This window comes from Rattus norvegicus, chromosome Y (genome assembly GCF_021556685.1).
Source record: "Rattus norvegicus strain SHRSP/BbbUtx chromosome Y, alternate assembly SHRSP_T2T, whole genome shotgun sequence".
Taxonomy (NCBI): Eukaryota; Metazoa; Chordata; class Mammalia; order Rodentia; family Muridae; genus Rattus; species Rattus norvegicus.
The window spans coordinates 9,513,072-9,524,804 of record NC_141555.1 but is presented as its reverse complement, the minus strand read 5'-3'; positions in this window follow the sequence as shown (position 1 = coordinate 9,524,804).

The following is an 11,733-nucleotide window of genomic DNA, read 5'->3' as shown; positions in this document are numbered from 1 at the left end:
CTTACACATTTTTATTTGCTCAACTCAGTTTTCGGTAGCATCACTCTGGGCCCCTTTACTTGTGGTTTGAAATTTTGAGCGAATGCTAAAGTAAAGGGGTGGAGCTGGGAGATGTGGTTTCTTCTGTTCAAGTAAATCACAACTTTGTAAGCGGCAGGCAAGGTTGTTGCAAGTTTAGCTATTTTCCTCTCTGGGTTTCTTGTATCTTCTTATTTGAGGCCGGGGAGTTGGGCAGGGATCTTGGCTGTTTCACACTACATTAGGAGTCTTGAAGTTTATGACGCTCAGGTCCTGTTCCAAAGAACAATAAGATGAGAACAATTGCCTCCGGGGTCGGGGGCAGCTAAGATGAAGGGGGCTTTTTGGGTGGAGCTGCCTGCTATTTGGGATGAACACAATAGGATTTAATTATTTTGAGTGTCACCCATGCTTGTGTGGGTTATCAACTGATAGAGTTGTCTGAGCCACTCGTCTGCTCCTGAACAGCCATGATATGGTAGACCTGGCTGGAACTGTTTGTAGTTGGAGGACTACATGAGGTGAACACATATTGTTCAGGTCTACCCAGGATAGGTCACGTAACATAAGCTGCTAGACATTCATGTAGGTTAAAAAGTATCAGAAGTCACCCTATGTTAACATAACATAGCTAAGGGAGCAAAGCTAATGCTGGGTATTGGGCACAGGATCTAGAGGGCCCAGGGGAGGAAGCATGTTCATGATCCTCGTCCCTCATCCCTGCACCTCTGTGCTGGTTCAGATATCTTTTTAAGGCCTTTTGAAAATCCGAGGACTAGTCTTTCCGTTGGCAGCCATTCACACACATTAAACTCTTAAGTCGTGAAATCCTACTTGCGTTTTAATCCTAATATCAACAAACACTTGAGTTACCAGTAGATTTCTTGAAAGAATCAAGTATGAGTTTGGACAATCCTTTGTCTCTCTCTGTCTATGGAACACAATTTTTCCCCTTTGAAAGGTAAAATTTCTAATTTTATTCAAGTCCATTTAAAAATCCACATTATTCTTAATTTTTTAATGGGAATGATTTTAGTTATCTACAGACTGACTTGCTCCACCCCCCTCTTTCCATGAATAAAAGGAAGGCTATTTAAAAACAGTTCTGCCTAATGCAAACCTAGTTTTTTCTTTTGTCAAATATTATTTCTTGACTTCTTTTTTTTTAAACAACAATAAGGCACCAACTGTTCTCTAGATGTCTCACCCTCCCCCATATTCTTTATTCTTTGGTAAACATGGGGTGAGCCCCCTCTATGCTCATTATCAAATCCCTCTGATTCAATTTGTGAACAAAAGCAACCTACCATCTGTCTTTTTCTAGTGGTGTTCCTTTTCAGGGAAAGAGAAATACCAAAACCTGCCTGAGAATTAGGATTTTTCAAAAGTCTAATCTCATTGTGGATTCCAATTTCCAAAGATGACATTCATTAAGGGGAACGGTTATGAATGGATATCCCATCACGGTTTGGATGTGTATTATTATTTCTTGTTATATTTATTTTCCCTTTGTGACTTGAGATTTATGCTACCCACAGAAAAGAAGAGCTATCTAACCAAGTTCCCACCATCCCCTCTCTGGAAGTTGAGATTTCTAAGGCTGAAGAGGAGAATAAAGTAAAATGAAGTGAGTCTGAAGATGTTGTACACGTACTTCCTAGAACAAGAAACAGAGAGAGACATGATACATGAACAAGTGTATCAGATGGACCAATGAAACTGCAGGGGCCCTGGCTAGCTCTAAAATTCCTGTAAAGGATGTGTGTGTGTGTGTGTGTGTGTGTGTGTGTGTGTGTGTGTGTGTAAACCTAGGTGTATATGTATATGTATATATGTATGTGTGTCTTAGGGTTTTACTGCTATGTAAAGAAACCATGACCAATGCAAGTATTACAAGGACATTTAGTTGGGGCTAGCTTATAGGTTCATAGGTTCAGTCTATTATCATCAAGGTAAGAGCATGGGGGCATCTAGGCAGGCATGGTGCAGAAGCAATTGATAGTTCTACATCTTCTTCTGAAAGGTGCTAGAAGACTGGCTTCCAGGCAGCTAGGTTTAGGGTCTATAGCCCATGCCCGCAGTGACACACCTACTCCAACAAGGCCACAGCCACTCCAACAAGGCCAAATCTCCTAGTAGTGCCACTCCTATTTGGCACTATTTGTCTTTAAACTTGAAACTTATTCATAAAACTGTTCAATGGACAACAGGTAACTTAAATGAAATAAATACAGAAGTATTAGAAAAATACACAGGAAGATGTGTGCCTTAGTTACTGTTCTATTGCTGTAAAGAGACACCGTGACAAACTCAATTTATGACAGGAAACATATAATTGTGGTCTTACAGTTTCAGAGGGTGAGTTCTTGTACCATCGTGGTAGACACGATGGCAGCAGGCTGGCAGGCAGGTAGGCACGGCTGGAGTAGTTCCTGAGAGCTCTCATCCTGCTCCCCAGATGATAGAGAGACAGAGAAGAAGAGGGAGAGGGGAGGGAGGGAGAGAGATAGTGAGAAGCCTGGTGGGATTTTGAAATTTCAAGGCCCCCAACTCCCATTGACACATCCCTTTTAACAAAAACACAACTCCCAATCCTTTCTAAACAGTCCACAGATTGGAAACCAAACACATTCAAGTATTTGAACCTCTGAGGGTCACACTTATTCAAAATCCTAAAGTATGTTTTTTTTTTCCTTTTAAAAGGAATCAAGTAATGAGTGTCCATCCCATTTGGTAGTATATTTTATCATTACATTTCATTTTTCAGATGTTAGAGTTATTTGCATAACAAGTATCCAATCAAGCCATAACTCTCCCATAAGCCAAGGCATCATACCTCCCCCCTTTCTACTTGATTATCCACATAGGGGTTACTGAAACATATCACTTCATATGATTAGTTCAAAGCATGGGACGCTATTGATGTGCAATTAAGTGCTTTTCATAATGGGATAATCAGAAGCCAAAATGATTGAGTCTATTGTTGCTGGGAGCTGAAGATTTCCCTTCCATTTAATAAAAGGTGATAAATATGATTTTAACGCTAGTCTAGAAACCCCAACAAAGCCTTTAGTTTATATTTGTTTCAGTATATCCAGATCATTCTCTGTGATACACAGGAACCTAGAGGAGGAGAATTGTGTGGAGTCACAGACACACACTCAACAAATGATTCGTTTGCACAATAAGGAGATATATCCTGTCCTCTGCGAGTTGGCCCCAGGACTCCCAATGATCTAAAAGTCCTCAGGTTCCTTGGATAAAATGACATTGCATTTGCACATAATCTATGCAAGACTCTTGTATACTCTAGTCATATTTATATGTGTGTGTGTGGGTGTGTGTTCATAGAGACATGTAAGTTCAGAGGCTGGGGGTGTGTAGAGAGTGTTCTGCTCCTTCACTACCTACTTTATTCCCTTGTGACAGGGTCCCTTGCTGAACCTGAGGTGAGGCTCACTGTCAGGAAGCCCCCGTTATCCTCCTGTTCCCATACCAAGCACTGGTCTTTGCAAGTGTGACCACACACTTGGCTTTACCCCTCTGCCATCTCCAAACAACCTCCTACACTTTAAATAATCTCTAAATTGTTTTTGTACAAATGAAATGAAATCATGAGAGGCTGTTATTTAGGAGATGACAAGAAAAATGGTTTGTATGTGTTCAGTACAGATATGGTATATTAAAAACCACTTTTATTAGTTCCTTGAGAATTTTGTACATTATATAATGATAGAATTTACTTCTCACTTCTCTTCCTAACTCCTCCCAGATCCATCCACACCTAATCCGTTTTCCCAAATTCAAGCTCTCTTTTTCCCCTCTGTAATAACCCACTCAAGTCATTTATTCTGCTCATACATTCATGGGCATTGGGCAAGCTACTGGAGCCTGGACAGTTTATCACCAGCTATATCTTTGTAGAAAACTGACTCTCCCTTTCCTGTCAGCTAGGCCTGAGGAATAGTGGTCCTGTCCTGTATGGAGGACACTGCTTTGTTCTGGTTCTCACTAACATCTGTATCTTATATTTCCACTCCCTCTTTCTTGAGGGTTTATAAGACTCAACTCCTTCCCTTTTTGCCTCTCTCTGTGAGTCTGTGTATATGCTTGTGTGTCTATATTATAGATGTCCCATTTTACATTTAAGCCAACACATAGTGGGGGGCGTCTTTACAATTGACTGCTGATTGTATATCACCCCAGTCAAAATGCTGCAATGCAGATATGGTGTACCTCAGTACCAGAAAGAAATAGGACATGTTGAGAAACCAACCCAACTGTTTCTAGTGTGAGGTGAAGTTTAGACCTCTAACACAACCTTCTGGCCCTACCCTATGGGTTTAATGTACGCATTTTCCCAGTACACTGTTCAAAGGCGGGACTATGAAAAGCAATTGGACCCCGTGTTCTGTAATCAATGAGTTCATCTGTTGATGAATATGTATGAACATGACGGGAAACTAGGAGTTAGGAACTTAAGGGATTTGGTCATTTGGGACATGTCTTGGAGGGTGTTTTTTTGTCCTTGGTCTCTTCCTGTGTTGATGCTTCTTGGATGCCAGTGAGGTTAGCAGTTGAGCTCTATCGTGCCCCTTTCATGGTCATGTGACCATGGACTGAAACCTATGAAACCAAAAACCAAAATAAGTTTGTTTACTATGTGAGTTGCTAGGCAACTTGTAAGAGTGATCAATGGGATTAACACGATAGTGGCCAAAAGTGATGCTGACCATACCAGGTCAGGACTGGATTTGATGTAGGAGGACCCAAGACTTAATCCTTTAAATTCTTTTTCTGGAGGCTGCACGCTAAGAGAAGACCCAATGTATCCCAAGTGGTTTTATCCAGATGATTCTGCCAATGTATCTGTTGTCTTAGAAAATCAAGAACCTTGCTGCTTCCCGCTCTGTTCCTTCTGACTTCACTTCTGTGTTTTTAATAGACTTCGATAACATATGAACTAGTGGGAAATGAGTATTAAAAAAGGGAAGGAAGCTATAAATTTTACTGTAAAATCATTAAATTACACAATTAAAATAAATGGATTTTTAAGTATGTAAATTATACTTCAATAAGGCTTCAGAAAAGGCGTGGACAACTATAATGCTTGTCGTGTGATTTGCTATTTGTCATAGTTCCTGTGACTTTGATCTTAATAGTAGTGGGTTTTATTACAGATGACTCAGACACCAGGTTAACCATACAGGGAGAAAACTCCATTCTGTCAGGGAAAAAAAAATCAAGTCAAATTCATTGGCTTTCTTGATTAGGGTTTTTCAGGTCACAGCAAAGATGGCTGGAAGTTTGACAGCTATTGGCTGAGAGCAAAGATGGAGAGAGCACAACATTTACGGGGTTAACTGAAGGTTGTGCTCATGAAAGGGTCTGAGTTTCACAGAATGAAGTTGCAGAAGCTCCAGTGGCTGATGGAGCTGAGGCCTAGGAGCCTTGCAAGACTGCAATTTTATGTTTGTGATGTCATGGCCCAGTGTGAGATAAGGCTAGATGAAGTGGAAAAATTTTGGTTTCTTTGGAAACTAATTTGTGTCACAGGATGTTTTTCTGGAAGCTATGTTAGGAGAGGATGTTTTGCTAAAGCAGACACATGAGAAGGCATATGATATTTAGCTGGAACACATGCTTGAAGGGGGACAGGATGTTTATGGAGAACATAAATGTAATCCCACAGAGAGGGAGAGGATATTTTTACATTACTACACCTTGCAAGACTTCGATGGTCTTTGCTGGTCTTCGTTCCGCCATGAGAAATGCACAAAAGAACCTTTGCTATTCTGCTGCTTCTTGTTGGTTTGTTAGAGCCTTGTGGTCTCTGCCATTTCAAATCACTGCTACTGATTCATTTTTTGCATTTGCTATTGGACAGTACTGCACAATGAAGATTGGAGTTACCCCAAAGAATTACTTCTAAATAGGTCCACAACTCTCCACCTTTTCCTATCAAATTTCTCTCTCTGCTACCTCTGGTTGGTGGGCTAGAAGGGTGGTTGAAATAAAGTAGGGTTTGAAACATTCTAAGTGTACAGATATATTCATGGGTTTTGAGAAAGGGTTATATCTCCTGAGGAGAGGAGATGATTGGTGTCTGCAGATCTCTGGATAGCCTTTCTTACAACCTCTACTCCATATTTACTCCTGCATTTCAATAGACATGGATAGCTCTGATTTAATAAGAGATGGGTGAGTGGTTCCATCCTTACACTGGGGGCCATGTCTATCTACTGCAGGTGGTGTCTTCATGTTCAATTTCACTGTTGTTGTTGATGTTGGCTAATGTCATTACTGTTGAGTCCAGAGAACCTGTTGCATCCTTAGTATCTGGGACATTTTAGAGGTTACACCATCCTCTAATGTTCCTTCTTTATATACTCATTCTCCTGGTCCTCTGTCCTTCTCTCCTCTCTTCCCACATCATATCCTGCTCTCTTGTTCTTCAATTTATCTCCCCTCTCACACACAGGGTTCTTCCTTAATGTGCCTCCCATTATAATTTTCTTCCCCCTTTTAATTGGGATTGGAGCAGTCCCTCTTTGTCCTTTCTTTTTGAGCTGCAGAGTATATGAGTTTTTTTGTGGATATTCTGAGCTCTTACGCTAATTTTCGCTTACAAGTGAGTGTATTCTATGTGCGTTTATTTGTGTTTGTGTTACTTCCATCAGGATGATATTATGTAGTTTTATCCATTTTCCTATAGTCTCCTTAAAGTCTCCAGTAATTGTTTAAGGGATATTTGTGTTTCCTCTGTAAGGGCTTCTTTCTCTTTACATCTGTTGTCCTGTATTTCTTTGATGGAATTATTTATTTCCTTCTTAAAATCCTTTAACATCATCATGTTAAGTGATTTGAAGTAGAAACATTTCTTTTTCTTTTCTGTTGTGTTGAGGGTAACCTAGCTTTGTGTTGGTGTGAGAAATGGGTTCTGATGATGTCATGTAACCTTGGTTTATATTGCTTAGGCTATTATACTTCCCTCTTGCCATCTCGTTATGTCTGGGGTTAGCTGGTTTTACTGTCTCTTAACAATGGATTGATCCTCCTGTAATCCTATGTGTCATGACTCCTGGGACACTATCTCTCTCCTGAAGGATCTTGTGTACCGAGAGCTGTGGATCAGGTTCAGCGACATAGAATAGATAGAAACCAGAAGTATCCTGTAACAAACTGCCCCTCTGTTCCTGGGTTCTGAGGGCTCCAGGCAGTTCCCGCTAAAAAGTGGTAGTCTCTACTGTGATCTTGAGTGTGTCAACACTACTGGAAGTCCAGTCATTTCCTAGTGGGATTTGGGGAGAGAGAGATGAGGTACAGGTTCATCTCTGTAAACACAGCTTTGGGTCCTCTTGGTTTTTAATCTTTCACTGAAACAGATCACAAATGAACTTTGACTCTGTGACTGGTAAGCCCTTAGCAATCATCATCTCTTTGTATTTTCAGAGATGGGACCACAGATGATTGGCACCTGGCATTTTTACATGGGTGCTATCAATTAAAATTAGGTATCTTTTTCTTTCATGTCAAAAGTATTCCTAGCTGAGATAATTGCTCAGTCAACAAAGCATTGCTGTTGAATATGAAGTAGACTATCGTTGACAAATAAAAATGTTTAGGCAATGTCATCCAGGTCATTGAAGTGTAATATATTGAAGAACTCAAATAAATACTTCATGATGATTTAACCAATGCATGGAATCCATATTCATTAAAACGAAGAATAGTATAAAGTTTATTTTTACAACTTAATGAAACATGTAATAAATAACAGTCTCCATTAATGTACCAGGCTCCATAATAGTTGTGTAGATTAGGAATGAATAAAAAGTATTATGAGCTTTCTCTTATAAAAATTGCATTATGATATAAAAAAAGAAAGAAATGAATGCATAAATCAGTGTGTTGGAGTTGATTGTATGCAAATAACAGAAGAATCTATCTTAGAAATAAGGTTATGGAGATTGTCCTAACGAAGTGAGAGCTAAGTTAAATTAGATGAAAAATTATTGAACTATATTTCGGCCAATATTAATATAAGTATGAGGTCAATAAAGGAAAAGAGCTTGACATATACAAAAAGTAAATGTGAAAGGAGTTTGTATAGATTAAGTGATGGAAGAGAGGAGCAAATAAAGCTGAAGCTTAGATATCACATATGGGTTTACAGAAACAATATGAGAGATATAAATTTTTATTTATGGAAAATTGTCTAAGAAATCATGGAATAGTTTGAAATAAGTTTTTTTAACACTCTATGTACATACTAAGGGACTCTGGTTACTTATGTATTATGAAATGATACACAGAATGATTTGAAGGATGTTTTTGAAGTCAATCTGGAAGTAGTGTCAGTGATAAAGAAAAAGATTCATATCAGACAGCTATGTTGGAAATTTATGTTGTTTGGTATTAGACTGATTATGGCGAGGGCCGGAAGAAAGAAAGACAATGTCTTGATTTGAGCAAATGAAAATATGTTGGAGTTATTTACTGTGATGTGGAATATTTCATGATAAGTGTATTAAGGAGAATTTTCAAGGAAATATTTTAGATCAATTTACTTGGAGATGCTTGAGAGATCCTCTAACTCACTAAAAATTCCTACTTACTGTTCAAGGTTTAATGACTTAAGCCATTACTCAGAACATGAATTAATAGCTGTTATATAACAACAAATTTACTTTAATAGATGTATTTTTTCCCATTATATCTGATAGTTTTAATTTCATTAAGAGCAAACCTACGCTTATATTAGATGCTTGTTTACTACATCCGGACAAGTAATTTTCCCATTTACTTTCAGCAAATATTTTGGATTGTAATTAGCATTTAATTGAACTTTATGAGAGCTGACAAAGTAGTTTGATTAGAATGTAATAGCTCATGAATGTGAATTTCACAGAAAGAAGTGATTTGCTCATATTTTTAAAGTAACAAACTCTAGATGAGTAACAATAATTTATAAATATCTACTTCTATGTTTTCTCTTTAGTTTTTTAGCGTGTTATGATATTCATGCAGAAATTCCTTATCCAGATGATTTTTACCTATAATATCCAGTACTATGAAACATATGCATAGCACTTTAAAACTATGACTAATATATGCTTTCAGAAAATTTTCATCAAATGAGCCAGAAATTCTTCCTGACTTCAAGACAACATGGCCATTGGGAACAGAATAAACCACAAATAAGTAAATGCAGAAAGAGAGTGACACATGCAAAATTCTTGGTTTTAAATTTAATTATCATGCTAGTTATGGGATACAGCTTTGAAAATAGAGTCAATGACAGGATGAAAAACACTGAAGAAGAGTATTAAAATTGAATTTTTTATAAACAAAAGAAAACAGTGGATCTGAAGGTAAGCTACATTTAACAAAATGACCATGCTGTTCTGCCACTATTTATTCAATGGTTTGTTTTTTGTTCCTTTATTATGTTCCAGAAACATCTCAATGATTCTGGTTATTCTTAAAAAAATGAACAGGCAGTTCAGGTGATCTAATATTCCATATTATGTCAATGTTCTTCTGTATCTTTAGATAATAAAATTATAGAGAATTATTTTGAGTAGAATAAAATTTTATTGTTTCTTTATCATATGAGATAAGCAATTATTTATAGAGAATGGATACCTGATATTTTCTAAATAATCTCAATAGAGGTTTGAACCATATTTATAAGATCAATCACTCATAACTTCTCCAAATGAAACTCATTAAATATTACTACACATATAGTACGTAAAGGGAGTGATATATAGAAATAAAAACATCACCAATGCAGCCACAATCATCTATTATCCTCATGATGAAAGCCAATACTAAGAAGAGAAGATGGTACAGACACATTGCAGGATAGATCAGCATCATTCAAAATGAAGATTGAGTTGGAAAGTGATTTATACTAAGTACAGTGAAGAATAATGTAAATAAGATTAAAGGTATGAGAACTAGTTTACCTGTTATGGCTGCCTTATCCCTTCTTAACTTGCGCAGTCACATTTCTGCTCTGAGGAATGAGACAGTCTCCACCTCCTCTGCCCTAACATATTTCAGTTTGTCACTTGGTCCTCAGGACATCCATGTACCTGGCGATGAATTTTTCTTCTTTGAAATTCGAAATGTTCATATGTCCTGATTGCGGAGAGAGGATTAAATGCAAATGGGAAGTGAGTGACATACCATAACTCTTCTGTATTATTATAAAAATGGGTTTTTTCAGGGATGGGATACTTGAGGTGAGAAGAATGGAAAGGTGCTGCTTTGTTTGAAATATTTTCTTACCACATTCTGTGCCCCTGTAAGGGTCCCAGCCTTATCTGTCAAGCCTGGCCATGTTCATGTCACTACTCTACTGCCTTTCTCATGCAGTTCTTAATTCTAGATACTAATTGCTACTCTAGGTTTCATCTTCACCAGATTCATCTCATTTCACTGTGATCCTACTCTGAAACATACGCAAAATTTTTGTCTTTCCTTTCATTTTCAAACTTTTAAATGTTTATTTTAATTTTTGTTTAACCTGTTTTAGGGAAGCCTTAGAGGAGAATTATTCATGGCTGTTTGTTTTGATTGGAAGGAGAAAATAATGAAAAAAAAAACACTTTTTAATTTTCAAGACATTTTCATTTCTAAGTATTTCTCTTATATAAACCCAACAGGCTAATTTATCTCCCTGTCTTGTCCTGATTTGTTCTTCCCATTGTTACTTGAATACTGCCTCTTAGGATTTACTGCAGAACCATTAATGCTGGCATACACGAGGAAGGAGTTGATTCTTCTACACTTTTCTAACCCTGTTTTAGATGTATCTTCCTACTCTCTTGAGCTATTTGAATTAATTTGGATCACTGTACTCAGTAGTATAGCATTACAGTGCTTGGGCCTTGAAAATATCTATTATTATTGCCTATAGTTTTACAGCTCAGGGTTGGGCCTAGTTACATTTTGAAACTTTACTCCAAGAAGTTTGTGAACTTGGAAAAAACCTAGTCAGCAACTATCAATACTTTCAAATGGTATTTTAATATAAGAGGGTTTTAATAACCCTAAATAAATCATGGAAAAGCAGTCTGAGTTTCCTGTTTCTGTAAAGTACTTGCAAAACATGAAAGGGGGAAAGTCCATGGCCCACTCACTTTTGTCTTCACGTAGGGTGCACAAATGTGACTTTAGTTTTGGTGCCTTTTCTGGTTAGAACATAAAGTTGTTTGTGGTAGTTTGCGGTAATGGTTTGCTTCTATTAATATACCCTTTTGTTATTGTTTTAGTTTTTTGTCTTCATCATTCCCATTAGGGCCATGGTTCCCCACTTTGTATAGATAAAAGGTGGGTTCAGTCCAGCTATTATTGTCCTGGGGAACAGCTCACAATTTTGGGAACAAATGTTCACAATTATATAGTTGACCATGGTTAAAAACTCTTCCTTGACTTCAATTTCTTGTAGCAACATAATTGTTTACTTCTGCTTCAATTAATTGTATTGACCACCCTATAAAACCATTATGTATCTGCGTGTAGGTGGAAAGTGATTCTTTCAATTTTCTGTGTTATGTGCTTTTATTCTTCCATAAATTATTTTCCACGACCACATAAGCACAGCATACTAGCTGGCATTATTGCATGCTGGGATCATTGGGGAAGGGTAGTGTGAAATACATCACTGTTCTTTTTTTCAGAGATTGTTATTTTTAATAAGTA